General features: G+C 39.6%; 2 protein-coding genes across 2 annotated transcripts in view; both read left to right on the top strand.

The window, feature by feature from the left end:
- The window catches only part of LOC311285829 (C-type lectin domain family 4 member M-like), a 77682-nt gene that overhangs the window by 44297 nt on the left and 17128 nt on the right, over positions 1-16257 (top strand). The window lies entirely within an intron of this gene.
- LOC311285818 (uncharacterized protein) overlaps positions 1-16257 on the top strand; it is a 75661-nt gene that overhangs the window by 52160 nt on the left and 7244 nt on the right. The gene's annotated exons all lie outside the window — the stretch shown is intronic.

The raw sequence follows: 16257 nt of genomic DNA, 5'->3' as shown, positions 1-16257 counted from the left end.
GATTATAGCTGCCTGTGATTCTAATATTATGTCATATTAATCATTTTCAATGTAATCAGAAAGATTTCTTGAAAGTTGTTCTGATCAAAGAACTTTGAAAATTTATATTATTTGGACACACTGACACCAAGAATCAGCCTGTGATTCTCAACAATGGTGACAATAATAAAGCATGTTGCAGTGCATTCTGGGTGCCACCAATCAAAACTCATCCATGGCTCCCATCATGCATTGCGGTATGAATAAATTATGATCTGAATTGTCTTGTTTTCCTAATTGAATATTCTTTTTGTCACCATTGTTGAGATTCATACACTGAATCTTGATGTCTGTGTGTGCCTTAAAGAAAGATTTTCTTTTTCTTTATCAGAACAACTTTCAAGAAATAATTTGAATTATATTGAAAAATCTGGAATTTAATCTGTAGAATTACTGTGATGTTGTAATGACCAATATACATTTAAGTCAGAGATTAGGCTCTAAATGAGTTCAGTGATTCAGGTCAAATGATGATTATGTTAAAATATAACCAACACCACCTGATCAACTTTTCTTTTTGTTCATCTGGCAAAATCTAAAGATAATCATTTGAAGGTCAACTGCCCAACTAAATTGAACACTGATCTCCATAATGGTGACTGAAATTGTGATTTTTTTCTCCTTCAGTGATTCTGCTTGTTAACATCAGGTGTCTTAAATAATGCTCAATCATCACTCAATCAATCACTTAATTAGCTCATTAACTTTAACACTCTTGAGTCTGGAGCCATATAAACTCACAGGAGAGTTCATTTAACACTGGAGTTTTTGCTGTCCATGAGGAACAGGTGACAACTCTCAGACAAACGAGGACTCGAGAGTGTGGTAAAGGGAAACAAGGAGGCAGAAACAGAGGAGCACATGGCCAACACAAACGCTAGCTGTGTCCCAATGTGAAGGCTGCATTCTCCGAAGTCCGTATTTGAAGGCCGATTGTGTCACCGCGGCGCGACGAAGGACGTCCCAATTCAAAGGCTGCACACTTCGAAGGTCGCATTTGAAGGCCGATTGCGTCACCGCGGCGCGATGAAGGCTGTCCCAATTCAATTCTGCATCCTCCGAAGTCCGTATTCGAAGGCCGGTTGCGTCATCGCTACGCGACGAAGGCTAAAGCGATGCCAAATGCACCGTTCGTTTCCCCGTGAAAGGAAGGATACATAAATGGACACTTAGCGGACTATCTTACCCTATTCTACCCATAAGTCATCGCGCGCCGGTGACGACAGCATTTTTTTTAAAAAATTTTATGACGGCCTAGAGTTCGGTGGTGGGCGGCAAATTCACATTTAAATGTAAGCATTATGTTTTCATTTACTCAAATAGCTAGCGAAACCTGAGTTAAAAGCCACAAGTTTTTCTTTCTTCTAACGTTCTTATACGTTTTTTTTTTTTTTTAAAGACACTTTATTCAACAATTGCACAGTTTACAGGAACGTTCATCTCCATTATAAAAATAACATATTGTGCAGTTTCCAACATTGCAGGTGTTTTAACATAAACAAAACATAAACAAAAGACTCACATCATCACATTTTGCCAGGGGAAGTACGGATTTACAAAAAGATATCAAAGTGTTTACAAACATTCACAGTTTTTGTTGCCTTTTGATTAAGAGAATACTTAATCGTGTTGGCATATTGCTTGACCTCATTGTTAAAAGCAATAAAAGATGTTTTGGAATGCGCAAACTTACATTTATGAATGTACAATTTTGCCAAGAGAATAATGAGATTAATAATGAAAGTTTCATTAGGCCTAGTCTTAGTTCTGTTGAGGTCATAAAGGCCAAAAAGAACATCCTTCCAAAACAACTTGAAATCTTTCTCAATTTTTTCTGCAATAAAATTACAAATGTCATGCCAGAAATTTTGGACAAAAGGGCAGTGCCAAAACAAATGGGTAACTGTTTCAATATTCATAGAGCAGAAAGTGCACATTACATCAATGTCTTTTTAATTTTTTTTAACAATATGATCATTAGACGGGTAAAACTTATGAATTATTTTAAATGATATTTCTCTAATTTTGTTGGTCAGCAGATATCGGTTGGGTAAGAGCCAGACCTTCTTCCAGTCAATGTTTTGCACAAATTTATAACCACATATGGGACTGTGATAATATCTGTTTTGAACAGGGATCTAATTAGTTTATTGTTCTTGTTACAAGAAAAACAAATCTTACCAACGGAAGTGTCAGTCAGCGATAACAAAGTTAGTTGTTGTGTGTCCAATCTTGGTTGAGCTCTATATAGCATGCAGACACCAGAAGAAATTGCTCCAAAGACTTTGGCATAATCTCCAGGAGACACAGGAATTTTGTATTCTTCTAGAAACTCATTATAAGAGTAAAGACAACCAGCCCTGTTAAATAACTGGTCAACAAAAATAATGTTATTATTAAACCAGTAATCAATAAATAAAGATTTGTGTTTAAACAGTATGTCTTTGTTGTTCCATATGTAATATTTGTTGGGTGAAAAGTTGTGTTTGAAAATAAGAGACCATGAAAGGAAGGCCTGGCGGTGAAAGGATGACATTTTTATCGGGACTTTATCAATATTATAATTACAGGTTAAGAAATAGCTCAACCCACCCAGTTTTGACAGAATATGACATGGTATGACATTCCAAATAGAATTAGGGTTTTTAAAGAAATGTTTCAACCAATTTACTTTAAAAGTATTATTAAGAGTACAGAAATCGATAAAGTTTAATCCACCCTTTTCATAGTCATTTGTTAGAACAGACTTCTTCACATGATGAGTTCTATTTTTCCATAAGAAGTTAAAAAGTAGCTTGTCAATCTCAGTAATATATTTTTTGTCCACATACAGAGATAGAGCTGGATATGTTAACCGTGATAAACCTTCTGCCTTAGACAGTAGGGTTCTGCCTCTGAGGGAGAGATCCCGTAACAGCCACTGGTTCAGCTTTTTTCTGGTTCTTTGAATAATAGGGTTGAAGTTCAATAAAGTCCTTTTTTGTTGGTCCATCCAACAAGTTCACTTTTGACTGGGATACTACAAATGGAAGATTTCATGCAGTCCTTAATAGACATGATTTCACACTTATTGATATTCAGCCTTAAGCCAGAGGCCATGGAAAATTTTTCTATGGTATTTATTGCAACAGAGTCTTGATTTTCATCTCTAAGAAAGAGAGTGGTATCGTCCGCCAGTTGAGATATAATAAGCTCTCTACCTAATATATTGATGCCGTTTATCTCACTTGATTTAATATGATCAGACAAAAGCTGGGCTACCAATAGGAAGAGGTAAGGCGAAGCCGGGCACCCTTGTCGGATGCCTCTAGAGCAGGGATGGGCAACTTCGGTCCTGGAGGGCCACTGTCCTACAGAGTTTAGCTCCAACCCTGAAAAAATCACCTGCCTGTAATTTTCTAGTAATCCTGAGGACCTTGATTAGCTTGTTCAGGTGTGTTTGATTAGGGTTGAAGCTAAACTCTGTAGGACAGTGGACCATAAGGACCGAAGTTGCCCACCCCTGCTCTAGAGACATTGAATCTGGGAGACATACCACCTGTTAGTCTAATTGAGCTATTACTATTGTTATATAGACTTTTCACGAGTTCACACTTACATATAATTTGAATGGGTAAGTTTAAAGCGTATATGGCGTGCTGTCCGGAGGGAGGGCTCCGAGCTCGGAGTTCGGCCCGAACCCAGAGTACTCCCCCCGTATGTAAGTGTTTAGGACTAGAAGTGTGGAGAAGGGGTGGTGGAGGGATGCTGCAAAAACTGTCAACGGAATGAGGTGAGACTGCTGAGTATATATACACACCTCTTACCATTGATTGCTGAGTGCTCTCCACTTGTGTTAATTATCTGAGCGTGCTCCTCCCGAACCTTGTTAATAAAACATCATTTAATCAAAGACTTTTCACCAAAACCGAATTTTTTAAGGGACTGTAACATGAATGGATGTTCAACGGTGTCAAATGCTTTGTAGAAATCTACAAACAGCATGAGCCCACCCTCCTCTACCATTTCTGGGTAATCTAAAATATCTAAAATGAGCCTAATGTTATTTATAAAATTCGGAGGATAGCCCATCACACCCAGGCGATTTGTTATTTTTTAGTTGGTTTAGAGCTTGCTGTACTTCTTCAAGTGATATAGGCATGTCACAGTGCTCTCTATCCACTTCGCTTATCTTCACTGAAAGGGAGTTAAAAAAATGATCAGACGCAGTTGGGCTAAATTGAGAGCTATACAATTCTTTATAAAATTTTGAACAAAACTCTGATATTTTACGATGATCTTCAGTGATAGCTCCATTAATATTCAACTTACTGATACTGTTGTTGGTGGAACGATATTTCTCTAGACTAAAGAAATAACGAGAGTTTTGTTCGCCGCCTTCTAACCACTTAGAGCGAGACCTGATAAAGGCACCCTTTGCTTTTTGCCGATACACTTCATCAAGTTTGATTTGTGAGTAAGATAACCCTTCTTTTTCCTCCTTTGTTAGGGAGTCAAAATCTCTGCAGGATAATTTTGTTATATTAGAGACAATCTTTAACTCCTCCGCTTTCCTGGCTTTGACTGTTTCAGCACCAAACTTTCTTAAATATTTTCCTATCTCATATTTGAGCAGGTCCCAGTTGAGCCCAAAACAGTTTACTTTGTTTGCTTTAGACCAATAAAGTGAAATCATATCCTTAATCTTATATTGGACTACCCCATTTTGCAGTGCAGAACTGTTGAGCTTCCAATAGCTTGAGCGTGTGGCAAGTGTAGAAGCAGCTGAGATATTAAGAGATATGCATATGGCTTTATGATCAGTTAAGGGAGTAGGGCAGATGCTAACATCAACATAATCCTTGTTTAAACTGTCAGATATAAGCCAATAGTCAAGTCGTGATTGCCTAGAGCCTGATTTATTGCTCCAGGTATACAATCTGCTATTAGGATTCTTCTCTCTCCATATATCTATCAGTTTAAATCTTCTTAAGCCCCTTTCACACAGCGCATTGAACCCGGGAAAATGCCGGCAAATTGCCGGAACGCCTTCTGTGTGAACGCAAACACGACCCGGGTTTAATGCCGGGATCGATGCCGGGTTGGGGACCTAGTAACATTGCCGTGTTCAGTCCCGGGACGCGCGCTGTGTGAACAAAAGCCGTAATAATGCCGTGTCGTAGTGATGACGCTGAAGCCGGGATCGTTCGCCAGCTGTGAAACGGTACGAAATGCGCAATTTTATGATCGAATCAGAGAAATAAATGCACAAGCGTGGTTTCTCGAGAGAGAAATCGCAGCTCATAAGCAAACTGTCTTTCCGGGACATACACGGGTTGTGTGTGAACGCGCTCTCTGATTCCGGAAAATCACTGGCAGTGTGAATGAACCAAAATCAAATGAACCCGGGTCAAATCCCGGGTCACTTTATCCGTGTATTTTCCGGAATCTCTGTGTGAAAGGGCCTTTATAAAGTCAGTCAAGTATGAGTCTGAACTGTTATGCTGAGAAGGTGGACTTTTATCTATAGAACCGTCTAGAATAATGTTAAAATCACCTCCTAACAATATAAACGCATTTGGGAATCTAACCAACCAACCTGTAAAAATGTTTTCAATTGACAACAAAAGGTTCACATTTTCTTTCTTGGTATTGTACCCATAAATATTAGAAACTAAGTAGGTTGAGTCATTGCGTTCAATAACTTGGCAAATAAAGTGACCGTCTGGGTCACATTTGGCGCTTCTCCACTGCATGGTACGGTATGGCTCGGTTCGGTACGGCGCGCTTTGGCGCTTTTCCACTGCATGGTACGGTACGGTACGGCTCGGTACGGCTCACTTATGGCGCATTTCCACTGCATGGTACGGTACGGTACGGCTCGCTTTAAATGGTACCACCTCTGTTGAGGTTCCAAGCGTACCGTACCGATACTAAAATGTGACGTGAAAACACTGCAGATCACTGATTGGTCAGACAGAATCGTCACTACCAGCGTCATTGTATTTACGACACGAGACACTAAACCCGCTAGATTTAAATAGCCAGTAGACAAAACAAAGCCAACACTGTAGCGCCTGTTTTAAAAGTATTTGCTTAAAAAAAAAAAAAAAAAAGAGTATAAACTTAAAAAAAAGAAATGGCTGAATCGTGGTCAGTGGACGAGGTGCAGACGTTCCTCTCTTTGGTTGCCGAGGAGTGGATGGGGAGACACGGAATGAAAAATTCGCATTGAATATGATGATGCCATGGCAGTAGAGACGGCAACTATTAACGATCAGTCCCACCCACTTTGAAGCGGTACTAACTGCAGTGGAAAAGCAAACGAGCTAAAGTGAACCGAACCATGCCGTACCGAGTCGAGTCGTACCACGCCGTGGAAAAGTGAAGCGAGCCGAACCGTTCCGCGCCAAGTCGAACCGTACCGAGCCGTACCATGCAGTGGAAAAGCGCCAATTGTGTGGTCAAGACATTTCCATTAAACCTGTTATTTAAAGAGGCTACCCCAGCTGAACGCTCTGTTCCGTGGGAGAGCCATATAGTATTTCCCCATTGAGACCTCCAAAAGTTAGAATTGTCCTCATTAGAGTGAGATTCTTGAAAATAGATAAAGTCTGATTTGAATTGTTTTGCGAACAAAAATAATGCTTTTCTCTTAACACTATTACGAAGACCCCTGGCATTTAGTGAGACAATTGACAACATTAATAAAGACAAAAAATAAGAACTATAAAAGATAAAGAACTTAACCTTAGATAAGCCTTGGTTAAATACTACTAGTGTTGATAAGTAACAGTAGGCTGTCGAGATCGGCACCATATTTAGCATTATAACTCAGCACCATAATATAACCTTGACATCACTCACGTAAAAGAAGAATAATGTGCTATATCATATAACCGTAGAAGTAAGAAACGTGTAAACATTATACCTTTTTTTTTTTTTTTTTTTTAACCAGCAGGAACTTCACCTGCTATCTAAGTAACACAAAATTTTACCCTGAGATAAAACAATTCAGAGTAATTATCCTAGAATGACCTGGACACGAGGCACTTCTTAGGCAAACCTTCTGATCTAAGCTTGACAGATCACAGATGAATTTCCGAACCGTTCACGAATCCTTTTCCTCCCACGAAGCAGGCCGTTTTTCCTTCACCCTGAGCTTTCTTTATGTGCGGCCACAGTTTTTGTCTGTTCTCTCTGTCCTCTTGGGTTAAGTCCTCTGAGAAGCGAAGACCGTTGTTTTGGAGATAAGAGTTGTTTTTTGCTGCTTTCCAAACTGCATCCCTGTATCTTCGAGAGATAAATCTCATGACAACGCCTCTAGGTTTCGTCTGATCTTGTCGAAGTTTTCCCGCCCGGTGCGCGACGTCTATAGCAGCAGGGAGCCTTTCCTTTTCCTCCGGTAGAATCGCCTGACAAACACTGGTTACTCGAGCCCGCACATCCTCCTCCCTGTCCTCTGTCAGCCCTTGGAGCCGCAGGTTCCACCGGCGGCTGTATCGTTCCAGCTCACTAACCCGGTTCATGGTTTTCAAAGCAGAATCCTCAATCCTCGTTCCTTTGCACCCTCTTCTCAATGTAAACCACCTTTGCATTTAAGACTTTAATGTCGCCGCGTACAGATTCCACCATTTTTTCGAGGGTGTCGCTCCTGTTGTTAATAAGATCAGCCAAGGAGCGCACTGCATAGTCTGAGCCGAACCCGGCTTCTCTAGTAAAAGTTGGTTTCTTATGGAGCGGAGGCTTACTTGGCGTTATGGGCAAGGGCGGGAATTCTTCTTCGAGGCTTGTTTGTTGGTTGCAATCCATTCCGTCGTTGGCATACTCGTGGTCGCTAGCTAAGCAGCTAGCCCCCTCCCAGTTGGACATGGAATCGTTAGGACGCTTCTGTCCGGACTTTCTAGGCATTATAGTCGTGTTCGTTTAGTCTTTCGCTGAGAGTTTGTGTTAATCTTTTCTTGTAAATTATTTCAACTGCATTTGCAGAGGCTGGCGGCCAATATGTGCTTTAAATCCGGTTTGATGCCGAGAGCTCGTAACGTTGCGGCTATTCACTCCGCCATCTTGCCGGAGCCCCCCTTTCTTATAAACTTCATCTTAACTCCTTCGTCACCATTGCGTGGCTTCATTTGTCAGGTGGTCTGAGGCAAAACTTGTGCTAATGTTAGTTTAATAATTGTTTCAGGGAGCAAGGAGCAGACAGTCCAATTTATTAAATTGCAATTAAAAAAAATAATAAACTAAATAAATTTAATTAAAATGTATTATAATATTTGTACTAGTCTGTCTAACTTGTGTAAATAAGAAATATCACTCACCCTATAAAGCCCACAAACATAAGAAAAGCAGTAGATAAGGCAATGGGGTTTCACTTTTATGTGTTTTTGTAGTGCTGTCATGCAAGCTATGTCTACAAAGGTTTTAACCAAATTTGAGTATTCATAAATATGATTTCTGAATATGAATATGATTTTAAAAATACAAAGTAAGAAAGTTGAGGTCACATCTTTGCTGAAATGTATTGTGCTGTTGTTGTTAACAAGCCATGGTTAATTTGCTCTGCCTTAGGATTGCACGTGTCCTGGGACAGGAGAGGGTGTGAGTGGGAACCCACTGCTGAAACTTCACCCTGGTTTGTCCTCATGGATGAGGTGTTGGGACAGAGGCATTGCACCAGCCCCCGTCCTCATTGCCTCAATCCCTGAGGATACACCAGGGCCGAGTTCAGCAGTGTGTGACCAAGAAGAGGAAGAGCCAGGGGCAGCACCAGCACCCGCACCAGCATCAGCACCACGAAGAAGGCGAGACAGAGAGGACGAGTTTTTGGACTTGATTAGAGAAGACATGGGACTGCAGAGGCGAGGAGAGCACAGGAGAGTAGGGAGAGGATGGACAGGCTGTTTTCTCTTCTTGAAAGAATGATTGAGAAATATATATACAGTATATTTTTGTTTAACTTTTTTTCACTTATATTTTTTAAAAGGAAAAAAATTCTGTACATTTATTTATTTTTATGCAACTTTAAATGTGTAAATAAAAGAGAATTCATTGCAATGGACATTGTTTATTTTTGTAATGACAGTCATAATTTCTACATGAAACAAATTCTTCTATACCTTTTTTCCCCCAACTATTTACAACATACGTTAAACATCTCAAAATCAACATAAACATTTAAATTTACAGTACATAAAATTAGAAAAAATGATGTAGACTTTTATTCAGCTGAGTGGGAGACCCTGGTGTGCTGATGGACCGGGATGGGCTCCACAATAGAGACCCTGGTAAGGCCTCCTGCTGGTGGGACATCATCTGGGATGGTCTTCAGAATGTTTGACTGCATATTTTCACTATCCACTAAGTTGTCTACCAACAGGTTTGCAGGGCTGACTCATGGAATAAATATTGAGATACTTTATTACACTAAAGTACTTTTAATAACCACTAATACCACATTGGGGAAAAACTACTAGTCATATATTTTAAACCTTAGTTAAGCAAAATTATCTTGCATACTCTACTTTTACTCTTGATGCCTTAAGGACATTAAAGGAATTCTGCAGGAAAAAAACCTTGTCAGGGTTTTTATGATGGTTCTGCTTTTATATTACTGCATATGTTGCATTTTATATTCTGAATATTTTCAAGGTTGATACATTTAAACTATATACTTTTGTGTAGTTTAATGTAAAACAATGCATCGTATTGTAAAATAACAATTTTGTAGTGTTGCTGTCCTGTGTGGGAAAATTACTTCGAGTATTAACGAAGTATGTAGTTCCTTACATACCACCACTGGTTATTTTGAAAATTAAAGTAACAAAATGTAGGCCTATTGTCACAATATTAACAAATTGTTGCTAACTACAGCTCCGTCCCATTTCAAAGGGCGCATCTGAAGCGCTCGGACCGGTCTAGCCTACGGAGGATTGCTCTTGTCGCCTAGCAACAGTGACTGACAGCTGCCGATGAAGAGCGTGAGTAACATTCGCACTGGACTTTTTATATTCAACTGGGTTTTATATTCAAATAGGGTTGAAAACCTGTGTAAATATATTTACCATGGTCCATTTATGTGCATAATAAAAAGAATACACTAGCCTACAAAATCGCATCAAGGTAAGATATAAATGAACATTTGAATCTTCGGCTAAGCCGAAAGTATGACCTGAAACATCCTTAATACCATGTCCTCCAGTAAAATATAAAACATAAAAATGACAATAGCCAATTCTGGCTCCATAGCATATCAAATGAATTGTCAGGATGGCAGCATACTCTCGCACCGTTGCTTGGCGCCTGGAGCGGTAATTGGGAACACCTGGTTGCGCAATTAGGAAGGCTACATGATGCGTCGTTCGGAGGACGCATAGGCTGCATCATTTGAAGTCCGCGGCCTTCGAAGGATGCAGCCTTTACATTGGGACACAGCTAAAGACTGAGCCATGTGTTTAAGCACAACACAAACATAGAGACATGAAACAAAGACAACACAGACAAAGCTGCCAGGGTAGAACCCTGACAACAGGGTTGCCAACTTTGGCTGGAGTGAGACTTTGTAAAACTTCAGTGCGCGCGTTCGCGCGGAGAATTTTTTTGGCAACCCTAACCCTAATTTAAAAAATGTCAGTCCTTGTTTACTTAGTATAAACTCTGATTCATGAATAGAATGGAAACGTGTTTTCAAAATGTACAATTAATTTATTGATTGCACTATAAAAAAATTAAGATAGAGGTGATTAAATAACAAACATATAAAACAACAACATCAAACCAATAAGAAATCTCAAAACAAAAGGGACACATAATAGTTACTCCACCTCCCCAGAAAACCAGTACACACAAGTTTCACACATTAGGCCTGTTGTAGCCTATGCCACAGTGGCAGTGTTGGCCTGCTTCACCAACTCTGCAGGAGGCTCGTATCTGAAGCAGGGTTCAATCCGTTCATGAACCGTAATGCGTCTGTCACGTGACAAATGAACGAAAGACTCGGAAGGTAAAGTAATTATTTATGTTCCCTGTAAATTATTTTTGACTGCATTATAATGATTTCTTAATTCAGAATATGATCAACATTGCGTAGGTGGATGTGTTCGGGGAATTTGGCTGTTAAAAGTATAAAATTTAAAGCCCCTTAAATGAACGAAATTACTTGAAAAAAGATTCGTTCATTTTAATGAACGAGGTAGAACAAGCGAGTCAGTAAAATGATCCGAACTTCCCATCACTCACAGGGTGTCATTAAGTGACAGTCTGTTCCTGGTGTCAGTCTTGTTTAGGCCAATAACTGAAAAGGTTCGCTCAGCATCCGCATTTGACTGTGGCAGGCTCAACACAATCGGCAAACTTTGATAAATTGGGGAATTTTAAAATGCCACTTGCCCGATTTGCCAAAACGTAATTTGTACCATGAGCCTATTTTTATTGAGCAATTAGCTAGCCCACATAACGCACGTCAGACAACGTTCGCAACTAGTTGAAGTCTGTACTCTCGGCACACAGACTGATTAGGCAAGGCTACGTCTGTAGTGCAAGGCACAACATTTTATTATCTGCTTACCTTGATTGACATCCAAACGCGCATCAGTGGCTCCGACTCCGAACCTATGCTCCGAACTCTCTCTGAACTTTTCACACGCAGCTGACGTATCAGGTGCAAGGTTTTCAGCGAATCAACGATCAGAGAATACTGCAGCGAAAACGTTGTAGGCAGATGTTACAGCTGTGTGCCTTAAACTCCTCTTAATATGTGGTCTAGTATAGTCATCAACAGAAAATTAACGGATTGAGAGGGGAGAAACATGGGTTTTGGCGTGACATGAGATGCGTGAGAGTTGGCAACCCTGCTGACACCATTATGTGTTTTATCTTGACATTCTTAGTGGCCTTTCAGTGATTTGAGTCAGGGTGAAAGGATGGAAGTAGGGAGAGGTGGGATCTCCAGATTAGTGATTTTTATTGTTTAATGCAGGATGTTTGATTTCACTTTCTTTCATAGCAGGAAACCCAGTCTTACAGTACAGACCGCAGCTCATCTGTGAACACATAGACTACTGTATTGTAAGTCTGTGAGTTAGAGCAAATAATGAAATCAGGCAGGTATATTGTAAACAGAGTTACTGAAGGCACAACTGGACCACAAACAGAGAGTCTCTGGCAGGATGAAGGAAAAGCTCCAATGTGCAGTAAGTATACATTTTATTCTGACGTAGAGATGGAGTTGGTCATGGAGCAATATTATTTGAGTAACTGAAAACTGTTACATAAAATTTCAATCATTCTTTTTTTACACTGAAAAATCCAACAGTTGTTCGAACTAGTTAACTTTACTTTATGTCTTAACTTAATTGTAAAAATCTAGTAATCTGTACTATTCACATACTATGCTTTGGTTATTCAGAAAACCCAAGTTAAGATTAATTGATTGGTTTGAGTGCCATTGAAAATGTAAAACTGCGTTGACACATTAAATACTAAAAAATTTTTTTTTTTTACTGTATACTCCACAGTGACTCCTAAAAAGCTGCATTGGCATAACAATGACATATATGAAATAGATGGAATAAATAATGAACTAAACAAGCCAGTTGACTCACTGTTACTGTTGATGAATGGTGGTTAACAAAATAATGTTCTCAATTTCAACAAGACAACGTATCAGAGACTTAAAAAAACTTTTAGCTCAGCAGGGAAGACACAAAAGAACTAGCTTACAGATCTGCTAATTGTCTTAGCCAGTTGTGTGTAATGTGTAAACTAGGCGTTCTGATGGAAACACAGACATCATAGCATGCAATTATTTGATTGCAGTGTTATCACCATAATTTTGCAAACGGCTATTTTGTCCACCACTTGTGGACTGTATTGAACTGAATCCTGGAAAACACACCCTGAACTACTGGAATGATCTCAAATGCTCTGAGAAGAAAAAAAAGGGATTTGTGAGAAATAGGGATCATCCTGTTTTTTCATCCTTAAACTTGTATTATCTTATGGAATCATTCAATAGTGATCACATAATTCATTAAGAGTCCCGTCTTTTAAAACAATGCAAGTTGAATTCATCAAGCATTAACTGCTTTCATGTGTAATGTAATGCTGCACACTTTACATCTGATGTGTTCATGTCTTGCTCCATTATAAGCAGCTGTTAATTAGAACTTCTTCTGGATGTTATCATGCAGCTCGTTTGTTAGTCTGAAGTGTTGAGCTGAAAATCACAGTAAAATGTAGAAGTGTCCCAGATTGCTCTGATTTACCCTACTATTCTGATATTGAGTGTCTGTGAAACTGCTTTTATGTTGTGTTGCTTTTTTTTTTTCAATAAAATGGTAAAATAATAACCATTTTTACCATAGTAAACTTCATTTAGCAAACAGTTAGTTTTTCCACCACTTGTGTTTTTTGGCTCAGTTTTATCAAGAGGTAATGGGTTCCTACACTCATATTTTGAATGCAGATCTGCTTATCGCAGGCTCTACACTCCCTCCCTCATTTCTCTACCTCTCCTCCTTACTGTGTGTGCCAGTGTTGCCATCACCAACACTATCAGCGTTAAGCAAATGTGTTTGACAAACACACCATCACAACAGCTAAAAAATACTTATTAATAAGTTAAGAGCCCAACTAATGTAAACACTAATCACCACTCTGGTGACTTCAAATCAAGCGCATTCGAATTTAACCCTTGTTAATTCTCAATAACAACTTCAGTAGACGTATGACAGAAATAGTAAAGAAGTACTTTACTTTTAAAGTAAAGTACTCTACTTTACTTAGTAAAGAAGTAAATCTGTGGGAAAAAAAAGTAAAGAAGAAGCTGGTAATGCTGTTTGTGGAGCTGTTTAATCCTCCTCTGCTGAGATCTTCACAGATTTAATGTCTTCTTTTCTCTTCAGTTGATTTCATCTTAGACTGTGTCTGAAGTCAGTTGTAGTTCTTGTGTTTCTGCTCGTCTCTTTTTCTGTTCACCCAAAAAATGAAAATCCTGTCATTAATAACACACCCTCATGTCGTTCCAAACCTGTAAGACTTTTGTTCATCTTCAGAGGACAAATGAAGATATTTTTGATGAAATCTGAGAGATTTCTGTCCCTCCATTGACAGCCTATGCAACTACCACTTCCAAGCCCCAGAAAGGTAGTAAAGACATCATTAAAGTAATGTGTAAACAAAGCAACAAACATTGCTTCATATAATGGAGGTTAAACCACTGTAAATACATGGAATACTTTAATGATGTCTATTAGTTTATTAGTGTTTATGACTTAAAGGTGCTGTATGTAACTTTTTTTATAAAATGAATCCTTTTTTTATTGCCCGTCTGTGAAGGGGTTGTAATCACACATTACAATGATCCACTTTTCGCGTTTTGCTATTACCTCTGAAGGCCAGTATTCCTATTTTTATGTGAAGTCTCCGGGTCGGATTTTCTGCGAAATCCACCGGATGTGACGTGCATGCGCGCTCCCGAGCCTCTCCGTTTTATATATACAGTCTATTGCGACGGCACTGCAGCTAACGACATGGAGTCTGATAACACCAAAAAACGACCTGCCTCCAGCACAACACAGACTCCAACACAAACTCCAAAAAAAAAAAAAAAAAAAAAAAACATTTTTATCTGCTGAAGCTCGTCAGGCCAAACGTCAATCGGATCGACTCAGGACGAAAACACGGATCAACATTGGCAGAGCGTTTGAATTATGGAGAGACCTCCGCTTTGTTTTAGGTATAAAAACAGACCCTGAGTTGGCTTTCATGAGTTTCATCCTTTCACAGGTAAGCTAACAATACTTCAAAGCATGTAAAATATATTGTGATTTTGTGCTTTAGTTGGCTCAAGTTAGACATCATTAGTTCGCCAGCTAACGCCGACCATTTGCTAACGTTATCTGATGTGAAAGACTACAGTAACTTTATTGCTTTTCACGAGCACGAGCGCTGTTGTTGCAATCTGAAACATCACCGCTAGAGGCCGCTGGATCCTACATACAGCACCTTTAAGTGTTAAAACTTTATAAGATCATTATTTAACCCACTTGTATTATTTTATGCAAACACGGTAATCACAAATGGTCAATTGTCATTATTATCACAGCAATCGTGTAATTTTTTAAAAGCTTTTAAAAAAATGCTTGTTAGAAAAGGGGTAATCAACATAAAAGGATGCGCAAGGCAAAGTGCAGTTTAAACATTTATTATAAGGCTAATTAACGAATGCACAAACCCACATATCTCATTCAACAACTCTCAACAGATGAAAATAACACTTAAACTATACTGAAATCAAAATATACCTAACATACAATAACAAATAGATCAACAAAATATCAAATAGAACACAACTTGTCTTCAACGGCTGGCTGGGCATCATGACGCGCACGGGATTCACCGCTGCGTGCCTCATTCTTCTTTCTTCTTTTGGTGTTTAAATGGTGGTTGGCAAACCAGCTAAAAGGTGCATTGTCTGCCACCTACTGGATTCGCTAGTTGCACAACAACGGAAATAGAATTTCCGGGTTATCTGCGGTGAGCTGGACCACTTCCAGGCACTGCTTCCATCGAGGGCACTCTTTAGCTTACTTGACCGACCGTCCAGCGTACTGTAAAAAAAAAAAAAAAGAGTCTTTTTGGTATTAAAGCCGGTAAGCGTTTGAAACTTCAGCTCTAAGTAAAGAAGACTTCTCTTCACTGCTGTGTACCGCTGTGTACCAATTAATCGCAGTATAATTCCATCCTGAGTTTCTATCATTTCTCTATGGATGAAGAGGTGAACTCTGTGTGGACAGCAAAGATTCTCCCCGACTGACGGTACTCGAGTTTGCAGTGTTCATTTTCTACCTAGGGATTTTTTGGGACCGAGACGTTTAAAGAAGGGTGCAGTCCCATGTCTGTTCGCCTGGAACAGTTTTTCTCTTCCAGCACCCAGGCTCAATGTCTGGCAACGTCGCCGAGACCTCCGACCCCTACTGCCGGCTGACATGTCTGAAGAAGAGGTCAGCGTTCAGCCTATGGAAGTCACTGTTACCGACCACGACTACTGTGTCACTCCCAATGCCTCCGTGGTAGTTTACGAGCTGATGAGGGCAAACGAAAAACTCAAGGGGAAGGTTGAGGAGCTCCAACCAGCTAGTGTCTGCAGCTGCGGTCCACTTTTGGAATCCAGTGCATCGCCGGATCCGACTAGGATATTCGCTTTTATACAGGGTATGTTTATTATACTGATTGCCC

This window comes from Rutilus rutilus, assembly GCF_951802725.1.
Source record: "Rutilus rutilus genome assembly, chromosome: 2".
Lineage (NCBI taxonomy): Eukaryota > Metazoa > Chordata > Actinopteri > Cypriniformes > Leuciscidae > Rutilus > Rutilus rutilus.
The sequence above is the reverse complement of the archived record's forward strand: the minus strand, read 5'-3'. Positions and strand labels throughout refer to the sequence as shown.